The sequence below is a fragment of the Budorcas taxicolor genome, chromosome 11 (assembly GCF_023091745.1).
Source record: "Budorcas taxicolor isolate Tak-1 chromosome 11, Takin1.1, whole genome shotgun sequence".
Taxonomy (NCBI): Eukaryota; Metazoa; Chordata; class Mammalia; order Artiodactyla; family Bovidae; genus Budorcas; species Budorcas taxicolor.
In genome coordinates this window covers 133,437,109-133,457,842 of record NC_068920.1, presented here as the reverse complement: position 1 = coordinate 133,457,842, position 20,734 = coordinate 133,437,109, and the positions used below count along the sequence as shown (strand labels likewise).

General features: G+C 56.0%; 1 protein-coding gene across 5 annotated transcripts in view; it reads right to left on the bottom strand.

Moving 5' to 3' along the window:
* The window catches only part of DNMT3A (DNA methyltransferase 3 alpha), a 103,914-nt gene extending 83,435 nt beyond the window's left edge, over positions 1 to 20,479 (bottom strand). For all 5 annotated transcript variants that reach the window (XR_008200101.1, XR_008200102.1, XM_052647646.1 and 2 more), the window contains exon 1: positions 20,402 to 20,479. The gene's annotated coding sequence lies outside the window, so the exon portion shown is untranslated. The remainder of the gene's footprint in view (positions 1 to 20,401) is intronic.
* Positions 20,480 to 20,734: the final 255 nt, after the last annotated feature.

The window sequence follows — 20,734 nt, the reverse complement described above, 5'->3', positions numbered from 1 at the left end:
TTTAGGAGGATGGCAGGGTAGAAAGCCATGGCTGGCCATATAAGAGAGTTAAGTTCTTATTTACTACATAGGAAATCAATGGAAAAGGTCTACAATGGAAGAGTCAAAAATACGCATATTACTCAGATCCACGAGCTGTAAAATTGCTAGAAGAAACAGCTAAAAGTGGTTGCCTCTGAGAAGAAGGTGGAAGTAGGCGAGGAACAAGTGCATTTTTGTGAAGAGATGTTAGTCCTGTCTGACTTCTTAAATTATACACATGTACCACTGTGAAGAAAATAAAGAGTAATTTTTGAAAAGAGAGAATGGGTTTGGGAACGAGGACTTTCATCACAGCTGCAGCCATCAGGTGGGCTTGGCCTCCATCCTCCTCCGTAAGAGTGCAGCTAAGTCCTTCCACCTCTATTACTCTATGAAACCATCACGTCCCACGGAATAACCATCATCAGCTCCTCACACCCACACAGAGTTCCATCATCAGCTCTAAAAGTGGTACCTCCCTCCTCGCCCCACCACCACACCCCTCACGAAATGTTTAATTCTCCCAGCATCATTTCCACCAAACCCTGCCCATGCATGGCACAGCTCACCTCCCTTACATTCCTCCCAAACTGCATCTCCATGTGCCATGGCTGCCCACATCCCTAACCATGACGCCGCTTGCTCATCAGTCCATCTCAGACACAAGACCCACAACTCAACTGTCTCCTGCCCACACCCTCCTGCTGTTCAGCTCCCACCTCTGCCACCACACTGTCCCCAGTGCCATCCCTACCCTCTTCACCAACCCCAATGCCATCAGCACCCCCGGGCCATTCACCCGAAAGTCTCGCCTCCAAGCCTTCTCCAACCAGCACCCACTAGACCGTCACCCAAGTCTCACCTCAACAAGGGCCAGCATGGAATTATCCTCTTCCAGAAACAAAACCATAACAGCCCACAAACCCAAATTCTCCATCAAAAATGATCCTAACATGATCACCGTAAGGACAGACCACCCTGCTCCATCTCGAATCCTGTATGTGAACTGCAGACAAATATCTAACCATCTTGGCACTGGGTTCCTTCTTCACCCCTCAAGCTGGTAGTCCACTCTTCTTGTAGTTGACTTCACTGGTTTGGGTCTATCTGGTTCCTTTCCTCTCCTTCCCAGGGGGTTTTGTGGTGTTTGCACTGACCCCACCCCCAACCCTAGTCACAGAGTAAGCATGTGACCCGGCAGGGCCAACCAGAGGCCCCCCGGGAGCGTTTTAGTGCAGTGGAAAGATACTAACAATGATAGGATGTGAGTCAGGGGCTGCTGGCTGTGTTGGAGAAAGCCTGCCTGAGGGATGGAGATAGAGGGCTGGAACACTGAAGTCACTGTCTGGGGGCCCCTGGATCCAGCTGTACCTGAAGGCTGGTCATCTCTGAACCTCCCCTGAGTAATCTGAGACTTTCTCTACTTTGGTGTGAGTGAGTCTGTGCCTTGTGGCTGACGGCCATACGCTGACTCATACACTAATCTCAACCTCCTAAAGTCTTACCTGGAAGGCCTGACTGCATGGGTTCAAATTCTGGCTTAACTAGCAACAACTTTGCAACTTGAGGCATACCTGTACCTCAGTTTTCTCAGCTGTAAAATGGGGAAAATGACACTTGCCACTTCACAGGCCTGTTGTGAGAATTAAAATGAGATGTATTAAAAATGGTTAACAGGGAATTCCCTGATATCCAGTGGTTAGGACTCTGTAATGCCACTACAGGGGGCCCAGGTTCCATTCCCTGGTCAGGGAACTAAGATCCAGCAAGCTGGGTGGTATGGCCAAAAAAGAAGAAGAATGGACGAAATAACATTAAAATTATTACTTAAAAAACAACAACAACAAAAAAAACAACGCTAACTAGAGTGCCTGACACAAAGAAAATACTCAATAAATTTTAACAATTATTGGTCCCTGACTAACCAAGCCCACAGTTTTCTCTCTCCTTTGTTGACATCCCTGGAGTGCCTGTGAGTGTACTTCACTTAGACAGGAGCTCATACTGATTACGATTCTTACAACGCACGAGGCCCTGTGGAAAGAGCTTTACAGTTTCAACATCCTGTTCATCTTTATACCTCACTCCAACCCTCTGAAGTGCAGACTATTTTTATCCCCATTTCCTAGATGAGAAGAATGAGGTAGGAGAGGTTAGCAAAGCTGCCCGAGGTCACACAGTACGTGGGTGGTAGGGGAGCCAGCTATCAATACAGATGCAGGCTTGTCGCCCTCTAAGGCTCCCAGTTTTTCACTCCATCAGGATTTCTTACAATTAGCAAGTGCACTGGAGACTTCTAACTGCACTGTTAACTTTTGTTGCTTAGTAACTCAATCAGGTCTGACTCTTTTGCGACCCCATGGACTCTAGGTAGCCCACCAGGATCCTCTGTCCAGGGGATTTTCCAGGCAAGAATATTGGAGTGAGTCACCATTTCCTCTTCCAGGGGATCTTCCCAACCCAGGGATTGAACCCTGGGGTCCTGCGTTGGCAGGTGGATTCTTTACCACTGAGCCATGTTTTAACTTAGTGAAACTGAAAGTCGCTCAGTCGTGTCTGACTCTTTGCGACCCTATGGGCTATACAGTGCAGATCAGAATACTGAAGTGGGTAGCCTTATCCCTTCTCCAGGGGATCTTCCCAACCCAGGGATCGAACCCTGGTCTCCTGCATTGGCAGGTGGATTCTTTACCACTGAGCCATGTTTTAACTTTGGGCAGGAACTCATCAGAAAACAAAGTTTCCAGATCGTCTCTCTTTCCTGGTGAGGTTGGTCGGCAGTGGGCAGGGGGAGGGGTGGTAACAGGCCATGCGACCTTCTAATCATGGTGCTCAGTGCCCTGCCCAATGCGGGAGCCATTCGCTCATGTAGTCATCCCTCTATTTGCTGAGCACCTACTGTGTCGGGCACTGTGCTACGGGACATGCACTGCCTCCATCTCATCCTCAGAACCATCCTATGAAGTCTATGAAGTTGTTTGTACTACTATTCCCATTTTATAGAAGGATAAGCTGAGGCCTGGAGAGGTTAATTACCTCTCCAGAGTACTTCAGGGAGAAAGTCCCCAGGCAGGATTCGCAGGATTCTGAATTTGGGTTCATCTAATGCAGGAGTCCTTGCAAACAGGGCAACGAATGTGAGTAGCATGGCCCCCAGCTGAGCTGTCTGTGCCCCTTGAGCCTGCTGATAACAGGCTCAAGCCTGAATTTCCCACTTGAGCTTAGGAGGAGGTGCAAACGCGTCCTGTGGGTGACAGAAGACAGGAGAGTATCGTGCGCCCCACACCAGCCAATCATCCACCAGGGTGGTGATAAACTTGGTAGGCTGGGGGCAGCAGAAAGCTAAAGGGAGGCGGCATGGCCTCCCAGACGGAGATGTTTATCTGCCACGTCTTCCCCCTCCCCGCCACAGCCTCTCTTGGTCACAAGACTGGGGCTGGATAAGGGGGCGGGGGAGGCCCCAGTGCCACTTTCTGATTGCTCATTCTCTCTCAACATGAGGGAGAGGATTGTCATCATACCATCATTCTGACTTCCAGAAACGTCATTCCCACCCAAACCACCAGCGGCCCATAGAGCGCCAAAAGCCACTGGCAGCAGGTCAGCAATCCTGCCATGCTGTCCCCCACTTCAAAGCCCATCTGCCGGCTCTGGAGTCACGGCAAGATGGCTTGTGGCTGTCACACCACCCTCGAGGCTGGAGCACCACCAGCATGAGCGTTTATAATCACACCCAGTGCTGCCATTATGGTGGCCACATGGGCAGAGATGAGTTGAATCGGAGTCCTCTGCTCATACTTTACGGTTACCATGACACAGCCCAAAAAGCAGGGCGGGGGGAAATGGTTTTTACTCAAAATAGACACTGGTAAGGAGCTGAAGTTGTTCTTAGGAGCCAAAACGAGCCGATACAGAGTTCCATACAGGAGCACGCACTTCCGAACATGGTCACTCAGGAGGAATCCTGTCTTAGGGGGTTGGGGATGTGTGTGCAGCGATGGGCCACACATCTGGGAGTCGATGGGCGTCCCACATCTGAGAGGCAGGTCACAGAGTCCAGGTTGAAAGCTCCCATGAGGCCCTGGTGGGGCCTGCTGTCTGGAAAGCCACAAGCCTGGATCTGACTCTGTCCCCACCCTTCCCTGCCCCGAAGTGACCCACAGTCCACACCTGTGTGATTTTCCGCTTTTCTAGCCTTCAGAGTTCACAACTGCCAGCTCTAGAGGCTCTTCACTTACTCTCCCCGTGATCCCTGCATCTGGCCCCCACTTCACCCCTGTATCTCTGAAAGGGTCCAGGGGCACTGAGTGTTGCCCCCCAAGAGGATACTGCAGTGATTGCACTGGAACACAAGTCACTGACTTTTGGGGGAGCCCCTTATACTGCTGAATCAACAGACAAGAAGGAGTTAACTTCGTGAGCTGGAGTGACTAATCCCAGTTACCAAGAAGAAATCGGGTTGCTGGACACAATAGAAGCCAGGAAGATAACCTCTGGAACTAGCGGATTCTCTCAGGTACCTCTTAGAATTTCCATAACCAAAAGTAAGGGTTAATGAAAAACTACAGGAACCAAAAACAACAACAAAAAAAAAAGGGGGGTGGGGGGAGTGCCAAGGAAAACCGGAACCAAAGATTCATATCCTGCAAGAATCAAGGCTTTTGGGTCACTCCACCAGGTAAAAGCTGGCCCTGCTGAGGTCCCAGCAGAGTGCAGAGAACTTAAAGGATGAGAAACGGGAGAAGGAAGCCAGATAGCAAACGTGGTCTTGTGAACAAACTCAAAAATGAGAACTCTGGCAGTTTTTGCATGCTTTCTATTTACTTGATAGAGACGTGTGTTTGTTTGTACACGGTAACTAGTTTCTTTTTTTTCCAGCCATCTTCTCATTAGTTTATAAACAAGTTGTTGGAAGTTAATTTAGTTTATTTCGTTAATTCAGTTGCGAATTACAGTCTAGTCTTTAGGTAACAGAATATTCAGGGAGACTGTGATTGAATATGAGGCATTATTCATGTGGACAGTGATTGAGACAATTAGTGCTGGGACTCCCTGTTTGGAAGACAGGGTGAGAACAGGAAGCGGGAGAGCTGCTTTGATAGGTAGAAATACAACTATTCTGTTGTTGTGGGGGAGTCACATGGGTGTAAAAAGGAAGCCACTGGAAGCTGTGCAGCTGAAGCAGCAGACTGTGCCAGCGACTTGATTCACCCTTCATTGCCTGCTCTGTGAAGATGCAGCAAGGCCCTTTAAACATGTCCCCAGCTAGCAGACTAGCTGGCCTGACATCAAACCCCCTTAGTAGAGGGCACTGCAGAGACACGGGAGGAGGAGGTGCTTTCTCTCCTAGAGCCAGAGTGCTCTCTTGGAGGATTCCTGCACTGTATACAACTTCTCGAGCAACCAGATCCTATTGCCCCGTGCCTTTCCTAGTGCTCAGTCCTGTCTCATCACAGCTTCTCCAGTGCCCAGCTCCAGTAGCCAGGGCACTTCTCCAGCACTTGGCTGTAGCAGTGTTTCACAGTCAAGAACAGCCAGCAGCTCCACTCAATTCTCCTTTGGGGTAGTTTAGCAGCACTGTGCCTCCAGCAAGATAATTCCTCATGAACAACTTCCCTTGGGACCCAAAAGGATGGATTTCCATTGAGTTCTGGGAATGGGTGGCAGGGTGGGGGGGGAGGGCGGGGGGGGGTACAGGCAGCACAAATTTCCAGCGAGTAGTGCCAACATGGCACCATGGTGACTTTTCCGTCATCCGGGGAGCCAGGGCCATGCCCTTTCCATCACGGTCAGGCTCTCAACCCTGGGGCTCTACCTTGGGCACTCTGTGGCCACCTTAGGTGTAGTGGCTGTTCTCATTAATGCTACTTCTGTATCCTTTGCAGTTCTCTTTACTTCTTACTGGTCAATCTTTCGATATTCCAATCCCGTTATGGTTAATAAGTCTTTATATTAAAACTTTCCTGTTCAAATCACTATGTGGTTTCTGTCTCCTGAATTGACCCTGACAGATATAGTCACCCACAGCCTCAAAGGGCCTTTTTTCCGTCCTTGGCATCTTTGAGCTCAATTCAGCCTGCTTGCCAGCTAGTCATTCTCGGCTTCAAGCACTCACTCAGCAATCATTTATTGAGTGTCATTGCCAAGCTGGGCCCTGGGTGAACAGGAGACCTCTGCTTCTGCAAGTTCATAAGCAAGGGGACTCTCTGGCTCTCTCTCCCCTCTTGGCTCTATGCTCTCGGCCCTCAGGGCCCTCTGCTCCATCTCCTGAGCTGGCTGGGGTCTTGCTTCCACTACTGCACAGCGGGCACCCCCTCAGGTCACACTCGGCTCCAGCTGTACTCGAAATTCTCTGCTGAGATCCCTGGCCTTCAGTGAGCACAGACCTCCTACTGCAAGGCCTCCATCTTTATTCTCTGGACACCCCACCTGGATGACTTGCAGTTACCTAAGATCCTACTCTTCTAGAACCAGAGGCTTCATGTTTCCTCTGGCTCCGCTCTCTGTGTGGAAGTGGCAGTACCTTATCCTCAGCTGTCAAAACCCCAAACCTGCCCCAGGGAAAACTGAGGTCCTGCCTCCTCCTTCCATCCCCGCACTGCACCAGGCACCTGACTCTCGGGCGCCTGTTCCCATCCCTGTCCTCCCGGCCCCCAGGAACCACAGGTCTAGACCTTGGCAGTTATCTTGGAACGCCGCCTGCGATGTCTCTCCCTCCTGCCCCAGCCTCTCAGCAAAGATTCTCCACACATGGCTTCCTCAATCAAAACCTATGATGCCTGATAAAAATGTTCTGAAATTGATTGTGGTGATGGTTGCCCAACTCTGTGAATGTACTAAAAACCATCGAATCGCACACTTTAAACAGGTGAACTATATGGTATGTGAATTATATTCTGACAAAGCTGTTCTTTTTAAAAAACCCTCTGATGCCAGTGATTTTCACATACCATAAAGCCGAAACTCGGATCTGGTCTACACTACTGGCTCACCAAGTTTGACCTCAGCCTATCATTCTGACCTGGCCCCCACCTTGCCTAGTGGACTCCATCATTCCAGGCCCCGGGCTCACATCCCCTGTTCCAACACACTTGTGTCAACACTCACATTGTTCTCTCCTCAAAGGGGGGTGGTGGGGCGGGCTCCTCCCAGAGAGCCCCCTCAGGCCCCCTTTCCTCCATCCCTCAGCACCCCCACCCCCTATCGCCTCTCCTTGACCATCCACCCAGGGGTCTTTAATCAGGTTGTCGTGTGGTCATTTAGCGACTCACATGTGGACGGATGTGCGTGTTTTCCTAAACACATGAGGTCAGAGTCCTTCCCTGCACCCTGTGCTTCTGCCACCCGCCCCTCCCATCCTCCCTGGTCCAGGCGACCCTTGATGCCAAGGCAGCTGCAACATCCCACACAGTGCTGCGGTGCCTAGAGCGACCCCCCGCAACCCCTACTCTAGGGGTCGCGTGGCAGAGCTCCCCAAGGCACTGTGCCGAGAAGATCCCTGCTCCACCTGCCCTAGGCCAGGGCGTACACCTGCTGCAGGGTTTATGGGCCCCACCAGCCTCCAGATGTCCAGGGAATACGGGGTTGGGAGGCGCCTGGGTCAGTGTGTCTGTGAACCATGGGAAGTAGGGGGAGCTGGCCTCCCTGTACTCAGGCCCTTAGAGGCTGGTCCCCCGCTTGTCTGTGACCATTCTCTCCCCACACCACCCATGTGATGGATGCTTGCCCGCCCACACTTTGTCACACTCCTCCCAGGCCCAAACCAGGAGGTCCCCCAGAGGGCCTTCACGGTCTGGGAGCCGCTGCTGGGGCACGGCCCCTTCCCACCCAGGGCAGGCGGGAAAGAGTCTGCGGCTGTCAGAGCCACCCTCTGCTCCCTTGTTTCCTTTCTCCTACCCTCTGCCCCAGCCCAAACCAACCACTTGTAGAGGGGCGGGGCTGGGGAGCCGGGGGGGAGGACGATTCTGGGCGACACAGCCGCCCCTGGTGCAGCTCAGCCCTAAGAGGACTCGGCCAGAACCCGCCTCAAACTTCTGCCATGGCAGACGCGGGCCTCACTTTACCAACCTGTAGGGTGGGGTGAATAAGAGTCCCTGACTCCTGAGTCTGTTTTAAGATATGAGAGAATCTGAATCGAATGTTCAACATGATACCTGGGGCAAGGTAGGCACTTAATAAATATTCATTTTAAAAAATGGTATTAATTAGGGAGTAAGGCCGGTGAAGTGTCCTTAGGAAACCTAGACTCCTACTTCACACCATGCCCAAGAATGGCTCCTGCACAGCTGCTGTGGCCTGACCCAGAGTCCTCTCTCCCGGCTAATGCTGCGAGGCTTCCCCTAATCCCCAAGTGCAAAGGCCTTTGCAACCAGAATAAATAACATCTTTACCAGCACCCTTAACCTGCCACCGTCACCTGAGGTGTCACAGGCACACACTGAGACACAGACTCACACACAGACACATGCAGAAAGACACGTATGTGCGCTCGTGAGCGCACGCGCACAACAGACACACACACACACACACACACACACACACACACACACACACAGGCTCTGGGAACCTGGAGCAGGAGGATTCCCAGCGAGGCCTCCCCACACATGGATCACACATTTCACCTAAAGTGCGGGCCAAAGAGGCATTTGGAAACCAGCTTGGGAACCTCATAACCATTCATAACATTGTTCTGAGAGAAAATACAAAACATGGCCCTATAAACAAACATTTGCAATAGAATTCCTCCAAGAGCTAGGAATTGCCTGTGCTAGAAAACTAACAGAGCAAGAAGAGGGAAACCACATAAACTTAGTTTGCCTCTGCAAAATTAATACCAATTACAAAAACATTTATGTGAACTGCTTACCATTTACACCTAATTACCAGGCAGCACAATTATGCATACTATTAAGGGTATGCTGGATTAATTATGCTGTACGTTTCATGTGATGACACCACCACACCCTCGGTCCATACAAGCCCCGCTCCCCCTGTGATGGGGAAGCAAGAGCAGGTCTGTACTAGCCAGAGAAACACTGGTTTCCACCCTCGAATTGACAGTGGTCCCCACCCACCCCATCCCCAGCCAGAGACAGCCTGATTGGCCTTCTTGCCAACGTCACCACCACAGGAGCCCCCACTGAGAACCCACCTTCCCCCACCCCCGCCAGAGCCTCCTCTGCAAGGCACAGATGCTTCAAAACTCTCCCCGTGGGCGTGGCTGCATGTTACAGGCCACCACGTGTGCCCAATAGCCACCACGTGTGCCTGCTTCCTGGGAAGCTGGCCTCACTGTCCAGGCCAAGGTCACCCCGAAGTCATCTCCCAGAGAGATGGACCAAGGCCCCACAGCCCTTTTCCAGGCACAGGAAGCCAGGTCCTGGGCAAGTTCCCAACCTATGGTCCACCCAGGACCCAAGCAGGTGAGAGCCTCTCCCACCTTCGCCTTCTGTTCTCCACACAGCCAGGAGCCACTCTGCACAGACCTCCACCTCCCCTCCACTAAGAAGAGAAAAGGAGCTGAGCCCCCTCCCCTAATTCCCACTGAGCTCGACAGATGCTCTTCAGATACACTGGGGTGACCCAGGTTTGTGGAACAAGGGAGTCAATGGGACACGATTAAGCGGAACTTCCCAGGAACCTGGAACTCAAAACCCACTGGGGGCTGGGCCTCTGGGGAGGTGAACAGCAAGAGGAGGCTCAGCCTGTGAGACAGGGAAAGAGGGGCTGTGTCTCCTGAGCGCCAGACAGGGGCCAGGCACGGCTGAACTGCGATCCTCACTCACCTGCGAGGCCAACTGTAGGAGCATTCTTTTAAAAGATACATGAAACAAAACATGCAGGTTGAGTGCAAGAAGTAGGGCTCTTGAAACAAACAACACAAGCCTGGAAGGTGGTTTCCACTTTGCAGACGGCAAAACTGAGGCTAAGGGCACTTAAGTGATCTACCTGAGGGGGATGTGGTTAGGAGGCGGCAAGGCCGAGGTGAAATCACTGCCTGTCCAGCGCCAAGCCTGGTGTCCCTGGCGCAACGCCATGCTGCCTCTCACCTCTGCCCGGGTTCAGGGATGCTGACCTGGCTCATGCCGTTTTCTAGAAACTCTTTAGAAACAGCTCTTCCTAGGATACACAGAAGACTCATATATCTATTTTAGAGAAACAGTTTTTGTTTCTTTTCTGTTTGCTTACCGACACTGCAAACAAACACAAGCACTGCAGAGACACCATCTTCCCTCCTACCTTGGCAGACCTGCCTCTGAATGGAGGGTGGATGTCAACTTTGCAACTCCAGGGGGTGACGACAACTCCCTCCAGGTCGTGCAGTGGGAATTGAAGAACAGGGTCTAGGCCTTGCGGCTCATCGTTTGGGGGAACTCCTGAGAAGCAGAAGCCCCTGCTCAAGGGCCCCAACGTCAGGATCCCCAGTACATGTGGTACAAACTCCTGGTTAAGTCACTTCCATCCTCAAAAATCTAGAAGGACGGCTACCAGTTAAGGAGAAAAACACACCTGCCTTTCTAATCCATCAGCCGGACACTGCGCCTCCCTGGGCCCCCCTCCATCCAGGCCTCTCTCACCTTCCTAGCTCAGCCCAGGCTCCAGCAGCATAAAAATCCTAAGCACCGCCCTCAAGTCCCAACTCCAACCGGCCTCCCATGGGAAGCACTCCTAGATCTCTCCTAGACTCCCTCCACCTGCATCCTCTCAATGGACAGCACCCCCGGCCCCGCCCACCAGGCTGGCTGAGCCAGCTCCCTCACCCTCTCCATCACCCAGCCACTCCCACCTAAATGCCTCACAGAACAGCCCTCCTCCCCCTCCTCCTCCTCCACGCCTGCGCTGCTGCTCCCCTGGACTCCTGCACCAGCCTTCTGCCTGGCCAATCTGTCCCCAGCCTCAGCTGCCCAATTTCTCCTCCCTGATGCCCCTGAACCATCTTTCTGATACACAAATACGGGCACGGTACTCCAAGCCCAATGCTTATTGATGGGTAACATCCCAGCCTTCTGTCTAGCTCTGCTCAGCCCTCCCAGCCTCACATCCCATGGCTCCCATCACCCTTCACTCTTGCCGCACCAAGGGAGAACATGCCCTGGACCACTCGGCTAACTGCTGCCCACCCTTCAAGATTCAGCTCCAGCCTCACCTCCTTGAGAAACCCTTCTTGGATCTTCCCTCCCCACTTGCCTGAGATGTCCCTTCTCTGAGCTCATGGAATGCCCTGGGCACATGCCGCAGAGCTCTCTCCACCCACCTATGATGTAATGGTCACCTTGCCAGACTCTCGCCTCCGCTGCAGACACCCTGAGGACCGGCTCAGTCCTCTTTATATTTTTGTAGCCAGTGCCTGACACATAGTAGGTCTTTAGTGAATGAATAAATAAATGTTATTTGTGGACCTGAAACAAGGAGCCTCCGGAGAGAAAACTTAAGAGCTGCCAGGTCTGTCGAGTCGGGGGCCCCAGTCTCTCACCATGCCATCTCAGAGTCCAGGCTACACAGAAGGTGTTGACCAAAGAAAATGCAGAGGCGACTGCCCTGCCCCACTGGGCTTCCCAGCTGAGCTGCCAGTACCAGGCAGGCCCTCAGGCCACCGCTAGTTGGGCTGGGAACCACAGGCCTGGGAGAGGATGGCAACAAGCACCACATTGTTGCTGGTAATAAAACCATTAGGAAGCAGTGCTGTGCGCCAGCTGCCAGGCCCGGCTGAGGTCTAGACCCTCCCATGCCTGTGGGCCAGGGGGCAGAGCTGGCCCTGCCAGCGAGCCCAGCAACCAGAGCAGAGGCCAGTGCCTGCTCTGGACCCAAAGAGAGCAGAGGGCAGGAAGGGAGAGGGCCCAGGGCTTGAGGAAACTGCTTGGTTCCTGGTGGGCACGGAGACTCAAGAAACTGATCGAAGTACATCAAAATTAAAGGCCCAGAGATGAGATGCCCAGGGCTGGAGATCAAGCAGCCAAATCCAGGCTTTACAGAGGAGGAGACAAAGGCCCTGCAACCCCTCAGAGGTGATGAGGATGACAGACAACACGTGTGGGGTCTTGGAAGACAAGGGAGCCTTTGAAGGGGTCATCTCACCCAGTCCCCAGATGCACCCCTGTCATGACCCAACTAAGAGAAAAGGAATGCACACCACCTGAGTACCGACTATGTGCCAGGCACAGTGCTGATGTCATCACACAATATTTCATTATATTCGAGCAATACCAGTAAGAGGCAGATGCTCCTCTTATCCTTGATTCACAGATGAAGCACCCAGCTCAGAGACCTTTAGGTCTCTCAGTTACCGTAGGAGTAGCAGGGCTGAGATGCAAATCAAGGTCTGCCCGCCCTCTGGTCACTTCTGTGCCCTGCACATCTGTCTCCTGGCAACCTGGGACAAGGGGCGGTCCGCAGAGGGACAGGTTTGCTTCCATGCTGATGCTAATGGTCCTTTTATTTATCTTCCAGCCTCACTCCAGAGGCGGGGTGGGGCAGGGCTGGAGAAGTCCACATACCCTTTTTCCAGTCTTCAAAAAGGGCAGTCTCAGGGGGCAAAGCAAGCTCCAAGTTGGCACCCATGGCCCGGGGCTGGGAGACCCGATCGTGGAAGGGGGAGGTGGGCACTGTTGCCAAGCAACCAGCAGAGGAATTTGTATCCGCCCCTCCTCACCTCTCCACCCTGTCACCTGGGTCACTGCCACCTGCTCCTGGGCCTCTGGATCAGAGTCGGGCACAGCTTGAGCCCACATGCCAGACGAGTTTCCCAGGCCTCCCCTCCGCCCCTGGCGGGGCCTCCTGAAGCGCCATCTTGTCCTCCCTGAATGTGGCTGCCCTGGTGTGGCTCCCCAGGCTACGCCAGGGCTGGGTCGCCTGAGGTCCACACCAGGACCATTTGGGTCACAAGAGCAACCAGACTGAAGATCCTCGATGATCAGTTTGTCATCCTGGTCAGATCTGAGAGCTTCCCGTCCCTGCCCTCTAATGTGAACTCGGTCTGCAGCCCCGGCGTGAGCTGGGGTGCTGCCAGCTGCCTCTTTTCCGCTCTCACCCAACCCCAACCAGTCCATGCCTTCGCTTGGAGACCTCAGGGTCTGCAATAAATCTCCCTTCAACCTTTCCAGAAAATACAAGTACCTGAGTGGCTCCGCCCTTTGCTGTCACTCTCCAAGCCAGTTTCACATCCATTATAAAAGGGCCCACCCTTCCAGCCTAAGGGTGACTCAAATTTTTTTCAAGTTCTTATCCAGAAGCTTCAAAAGTGTGGTTTTATTTTTGCTGTGGTCATTAAGAAAGGAATGCATGTGCCTTTACGCTGTCGCAAAGGTTACAAAAGTATACAAAGTGTATAACCAAAATGCTGACACACTTGCTGGATGATCCTTCTAGAACGATTTTTTTCCTAAGCATCGCTAGCATACGTGTGCATACTGGTATACATTTTAAAGGAACTTGACAAAAATGAGATCAGACTCTGCACGCTGCTTGTGGGGGTGACCTCACACCATATCATGGACATCCAACATGTCAGAATAGACACACTGAGTATCCCATTTCAAAGGCTTTGGGAGAATCTGACTAGATTCCCTTTTATCCATTAACTTAGGTACCCTTTCAGAGTCTACAAAATAAATCACACAGGAACGTGCTGTCAAGAAGCCCTTTGCCAACAGGTTCTGCTTTGCTGGAGGATCTCAGGTGCCTGGCATGGGTCCAAGCACCCTCGCCTGCCCCTCCCTGACTCCTCTGGGGAAACTCTGAGGGAAGGCAAGCTCCCAGCCTCCCAGCTCAGGTGTCCCTGGGCATTCGCCATGACAGAGCCCACATCCAGCTCACAGCTCAGTCAACTGCAGATCTGACCGCGTAGCGTCCTTCTGAGCATCTTTTCACCTTGTGAAGTAAGAAGCACCAGGCCCACCAGGATCGAGCTGGCCTATTAGGCCTAGAACAGCTTCTGCACTGGCCCCAGGAGCCATCTACCTAGCAGCACAGCAGGAAGAGCGCCTGACTAGCGGCCGGGACACCCAAGTTCTAGCCGTCCCGTGACGAGCTGTGAGAGACGGTCCTCCATCCCCTCTGTGCACCCAGAAGGGGCATCCAACAACTGGCTCAGAATTAAAGATGACCTTGACATTTGAAACAGAAACAGAGAGGGAAGATCAATAGGGATGACAGTGAGCAGGGCCATGACCTCAGGAAAGAGAAAACAGGAACCTGCTTATAGATGTAAATAAGGCTGGGAAATCCTGGAGGTCAGGGGGGACCAGAGCAGGATGGGAATGGGCAATGAAGAGCTGCAGTTGAAAAAAAAAAAATTTGCATTCCCTGCTGGGATTCGGCTAGGAAAGCCCCGGGCGCCCACACCTCCTCCCCCTGTCTCTGTCCTCCAGACAAGCAGGGCTGCGATGTGATCAGCAAGGGAGATGTGGCCTGGCGGGCCCTGTCCACTGGCTGTCCTTGCTGGGGCTGCCAGTCACACCTGGGGGCATCTCTCCTCCAGGTGGGGGGCTCAGTTCTGCTGCATGTGGAGGAGGGAGGCGAGAGGGCAGGGCAGGCAGGGTCTGTGGTACCCCCTTCCCCCTTCCTGTGCTCTCGGCCCCTTACAAGAATGATGTGGGTGCTGCAATGCCTCAGCCTGGGGCAGGGGATGCCTCTGGGAGGCCAGGTCAGGGACCCTCCTGCCGCCCATTCACATCACGTTGCCATCACTGACAGAGACAGCCCCGCTGGTGTTCCCCTTAATTGCTGCGACACCCCGGGGTTCCTGTAATTTAAACCCTGCTCTGTTTCCCTGAGTCTGAGCTCTTAAGCTTCAGTCTACAGAACATAAAGGAATCATCAAGATCCTACACCAAACGAGCTCAGCTGGCCCCTTCCCCTCCCTCCCTTTCTTTTCCCTCCCTCTCTTCTCCCCCACCACCAGCTCTTCTCCCCCACCACCAGCTCTTCTCCCCCACCACCCGCCAGAGCCACCACAAGCAGGGAAGTTCGAAGTGGTTCCTACAGGCCACACCGGAGCTACAGGGCATGGGGGCCCACTCCCCTCAAATCAGCATAGGGCCTCAAGCTGGCTTCCAGCACACGGAGGCCCCACTCACTGCCCCAAGGTCTCCGCCACACTCCAGCCACCTTATCCCATGCAGCCTGGCTTCCTCTCCTCGGTCAGGATGCCCCATCTCTGTGCTCTCAGGCTCATCACAGGTGCCACCTCCTCCAAGAAGTCTTCCCTGATCTCTCCAGTTGGTTGTCACCTCACTGTCCTTTGAGCATTTTGTGTCTCCCTCTCCCTCGACCTTGGTCTGTGGCATTAATTACCTGGGCACACCCTAAACTCACCATGTACCCTCTCAAAGCCCGGCACAGGGTCTGGCCCGCAGGAAATGCTCAGCAAGTCTCTGGTACCTGGAAGTAAACAGGCTGCACTTGGGACAGAACCCAAATAAAGAGCTGAAGCTGGCGTGAGGGATTGTAGGTGGACACAAAGACAGCCTGTTGACTGTGACCTGCTAAACTCTGGAAGGATTGCTAAATGGCGCTGAGAAGCCTCCCTCCTCTGAAGACATTTCAATCAGAATCAGCACTTTGCTCATCTGTCCAAGATTTTGCACAGAGGCAGAAAGGTGGACGAGACTTCCCAGAGCACTTACTGCAGCACCAAGCCACGCAAACTACCTGCTGATGACGCTGCTCATGCTGAGCGCCTGCACTCTGCCAAGGGCGATGGGCATTATCTCGTTTTATCCTTCCAACAACCTGTGCATAGAGCCTGGTCTCATTTCCATGTCACAGGTGAGGAAACGGAGGGTCGAAGAAATTGCGCTTGTCCCGGATCCCACAGCTAGAAGCTGAATGCAGCTCCCTCCGACTCCAAGGCCCTCACTTGGGCCGCCTCAGACAGGCTCATGTCGAAGCAAGTCTCTGTCCCCACGCAGCTGCACACCGCGTACACAGAAATATGCAGAGACACACGTGCACCACACCCTGTCTTGCCCACACACTTAGCCAAGGGACACACACGCAAATCTGACACTGCATGGATCTTAGATCTGGTAGGTTGTTTGTTTTTTAAGGAAAAAGAGTCAAAGAGAGAAATGCCTGAAAATGAGCCTTTAAGATTTGAGTGGAAAGGAATCTGGCACCTTTGGTTTACTATTAAAGCCCTGCTCAGCAGCAGCAAAGCACACAGGCCCACAGAGATGCCCTGCTTCCAAGCACACTACTCTCCACTAAACACCAGAAGGGAAGTGGAAACAATTCCTACAGGCCATTCCTTGGTCCTGACTGTTGCCTGTTTCCAAGCGCAAGGCTTGGAAAGTGGGGCATGGGACCGGGCAAGGGGACCCGGGCACCAAGACAGGGACCCCAGGATCAAGAGAGCAGAAGGTGGCAGGAAGTGCTAAGGGAGGGGAGCATGTGATGGGCAGGCAGTTGGCCCTTCTGGCCTTGGGCTCTGGGTAGCACTGCCAACCCTGGAAGAAACCGGGCCTGGGTCCACACCCAAACAGCCCCCAACCCAGCCCAAGTGCTCCCAGAGCTTCAGGTTGTCTTTCAACCCTAAATTCTAGGGCTTGGATTCTAATGGTAACATTTCAGGCAGAGGATGGGGAGAGGGTGGTCTATTTTTAACTCACTCATTAGAGAGCTGGCAACACTGCTCTCAGAGTCCCCTTTCTATCTGGCTCCCAAAAAAAACAGGAGCCTTGATGGAGTCCTGGCTCATGCTGAAAAAGAATCTGTTTTTCAGGGGGGCTTGAGCCTAAGGAGCCTAAGTAGGCAGTGACTGTTTGGGGAAGGCGGAGCAGAAGCAAGATGAAGAGAGCCTGGCCACCAATCGTGCAGCTAGGGAGAGGACGGGGACGTAAACACAGATGTGCAGCAAGTTTCCTCACTATCCGAGAGACACCTTAGAAGCCCCACAAAATGACCAAGGGGACCCAGAGGTGGCCAGGGCAAGAGTCCTGTCCCGTGGAGACTATGAACCAAGAGGCGAGACCAACACGCAGTGTAGGAGACCAGGAGAGCTGGAGCAGGAGGCAGTCTAAGCTCCCCAGAGGGCAGCTCTGGCCCTGCTTCTTCCCAGCCAGGTCATCCCAGGCCAGGATTTTATAGCTTCTCCTGTCTTCCTTGCAGACTTTTTCAGAGGACCACTGGCATGAAACTAGGAGCATCTCTTGTTCTAATGAGGTGACTCTGGGTGGGCTCTGGGATGGGGGCTGGTCCCCAGGGAAACCAAGAAAGGATGAGAACGTTTGGAGTTTCAGCCTGAAGAAGATCCACAGCGAACTCAGACGCTCACTGCAAACTGGACTCAGGGAGGAAATCTCAGAAATTGTGCACACACACACACATGCCCATGTAAACCTACAAAAGGACACACACATGTGAGGGCTTAACCAGAGGCTAAACTTTTACACTCTTTGTGGAGTCAGATGTGACCGACCTGTTTCCTGAAGGCCCCCCACCCTTCACATCACCAGCTCCCTTCAAAGGCCCACCCCTCAGGGGGCCCCGCTCTCACTCAGACCTCCTCTCCTGAGAAGTCCTTCCTGATTATCCCTGTGTGGTGGAAATAAGACCACCCCACCCCACTTCCTGGGTCTGAAACTACACCAATGGAATCAGAGCCATAGAATTTAAAAGCTGGAATGGGCCTTCAAGCTGCAGTCCAACCCCCACCTACAGAAGAATCTTGTCCACAGACACCCTGACCATGGCCCTGGTTGTCCTCTCTGCTTCTCCAGTGCTTAGCGGGTGAGGGGAGGAGGGGAGGAGCCCTTGCACAGTGAAACTGACACTCCTTGAATACCAGAAGGAATTCACTTTTGAAGGCTGGTTTCCTATTGTGGGTCCATGAGCCTGGGAAGGAGGACAAGGAGAGCCTCGGTCCATCTGGGCCAGGAACTGTGCACTTGATGAGGAGCTGAAGACAGGCCCAAGGACCTGGACAAGAGGCTGGAGAGGAAGCCAGGGCCCAGAGGAGTGGGGCCTGGGGAAGGGAGGCGGGCAGGTGCCAGACCCGCTGCACAGGTTTGCCTGGGCCCCTGCCTGCGTGCGGCACATGTGCACACATGCACACACATGCACACAAGACTCACACTTTTCACAGAGTTGCCCGTCAAAGAGCCCAACCAGGGCCTCAGTGGGACCTGGAGGCAAAGGGGGACCACCTTGTCCCAGAAACCTAGCAAGAACTCCTAAAAACCCAAGCCTCCTAACCCAGGCAGCTCAGGAAACCAACCAAGAGACCAGCCCCTGCCAGCACAGGGGACGGCCCAACGAGGGTCCGCCTGACAGCTGGGCTCCTCAAATCCCACAGGCCAGTCCTAGCACTCCGCATCGCCCAAGGAGAAAAGCTCCCTCGGCTGCAGCTGTCACATCTGCCAGGAGGGAGCAGGCACAGCGGAGCAGCACCTGATCCCAGGATCCCTTCACAGCCCGCCAGCCCAGGAGGCCTGGTTCAGCCGCTGGCAGCCCCGGCTGAAACATGAAGACGGAACAGTCCCCCAGGGATGCGGATGGCAGTCTCTGGGCACGGCAGCGAGGGGCAAGCCCGCCGCCCTGTGACCCAGCTCCTCTCCCAAAGCCTCCTGTCCCTGCTGGTTTGGGAGGGGGCGAGTTGTGTAGCTTCGGGGCTCCGGGCCCTTCCTCCCTGCTTGACGCGGGCCGGAGCTGCCCAGCTGGGTGCAGGACGCCATCTTGGGTCAAGGTGCAGCCACAGGGGGCTCCCCTTCGCAAGCCGGGGGGAAGAGAGCCCCTGAGAACCAGCGAGCCCCTCACTCCCCACCCAAGGCGTCAACACCTACTCAACAAGCTTTGCAGCAGAGAGAGAAGGACGGAAGGGATGGAGAGAAAAGGGGGAAATAACAGGGGCTGGGGGGTGGGGGGAGAGGGAAGGGAGTGGGTGCCCCAAGAAGGGAGGCCTCCAGGAAAGCGAAATGCAGTTTGGCAGCCCGAGGGCCGCGGGCCCCAGCGATGGGGGGCTGGGGGAGGCCGGGGGCGGGCCCTGGACTCCGGCCAGCCCCTTCGGAGCCGAGGGGGAGGGAGGGCAGGGCTGCCTGGGGGAAGGGAGCTGGGGTGAGGGCGGGACACGGCCCGAAGCCGCCTGCGGCTCCGAAGCTTGGGGTCTCCCGGGGCACTGGGACGTAGGGGCCGAAGACCCCGAGCCGCAGCTTCGGCGAGGCCTCGTCCTTCACCGTGCAGATGCGAAGCTTTCAAGGACACGTCTGCACCGGCCCAGCGGGAGTGCGTGTGCGTGAGTGTGTCCGCGTGCGTGTGAGTGTGTGCAGGCGGGTGGGTGCTGCTGCAGGGGGCGACCCTGGGCGCCCCCGCCCGCAACGCCCCGGGCCCCTGCCCCGAGGCTCCCACCCCCCTGCGTTTTCCGGTCCCCGCGGCCCGGGTCCGGGATCTTCGCCCGCCCCCGCCCCGCCCCCACACTGCGGCGCCGCCACCGCCGCCGCCACCGCCACCGCCGCCGCCGCCCCGGCTCCCACGGCCCGCGGCGGGGGCAGGGAGGAGCCAGGCACGACGTCCGCCCCCCCCGCTCCGCCGCCCCGCGCGCGCGCCGCTCGACTCTCCGCGGAGAGGTGTGCCCCCCAACTGGCACTCTCCCCACCCCCGCCGCCCCTCCCAGATCCGCTGGCACCCCGCACCCCCAGCCACAGGTGGCCGGAGGAAGATCGCTGCGCAGCGCTCCCCGGCCCGGCCCCCCGATCACCCCTCGGCCCGCCCCCCGGGGGCCTCCAGGGTCCCCCCGCCCCGCCGGGCCGAGGCGGGCCGGGAGCCGGGGGGGAGGGGCGGGGGGCCGGGTCGTGCCAGGCTGCCATTTTCTGCCGCCGCCGCGGAGCCTGCGCGGGGCCCGGCCCCCGCCCCCCTCCCCCGCTCCCTGCGGGCCGCGGCGGGAGCCGATTATTCCGGGTCGGGGTCCGCGCCCTCCAGCGCCCCGGCCGCAGGCCCCAGGCTGGGCCCCGGGGCGGGGGCAGGCACGGCCCGGAAGGCGGGGGCGGCCAGGCCGGGGCCCTTGCGGCAGCGCCTAGCCGGGCACCGAGGCTGAGGCCGGCGGCGGAGGGGGGCCCCCGGCGGCATTGTATAGACTTGAACTTGAGCCCGGAGCCGGGCGGGGGCGCGGAGGGGGCTCCGCGCCGGGAGCGGGCGGGACGGGAGGGGGCGCCTGGCGAGCCCGCGGGGACATAAACAAACCCTCCAATCCCCCGCGCCGCCCTGGCCAGCCCGGCCCGCCGTCGCCGCCCGCAGCCCTGGCCCCGGGAGCGCCCGGCGCCGAGTTGCGGGGATCCGGGAGCGTGTCCGGAGCCGGGCACTGCCCGCCACCGTGCCCCCCGCCCGGCTACCCTCCTCCCCGCCCGCCTCCGGGCCGGCCTCCCGGGCCGCCAGCAGCGGCGCTCATTACCGTGTGGCCGGTGGGGTCGGGCCGGCCCGGCTGCGCGCCCTAGTGCCGCGGCGCCGCGTCCCGGCTCGTCCTCTGCTCTCGCCGCCGCCGCCGCCGCCGCCCGCGCGCCCTCCCTCCCTCCCTCCCGGCCCGCCTGCCTGCCTCGCTCGCTCGCTCCCTCCCTCCGCTCGCTGTCGCGCTCCCTCTCTCCGCCTCCTCCGCCGGGTCCCCCCCTCCCACCCCTTCTCTCCGCCTTCCTCCTTCCCTCCCTCCGGCCGCCCGCGGGCTCAGGCCTCCGCCCGCTGCTCGCCCCCCGCGGCCGCGCTGGCCCCGGCCCCGGCGCTGCGGAGCCGG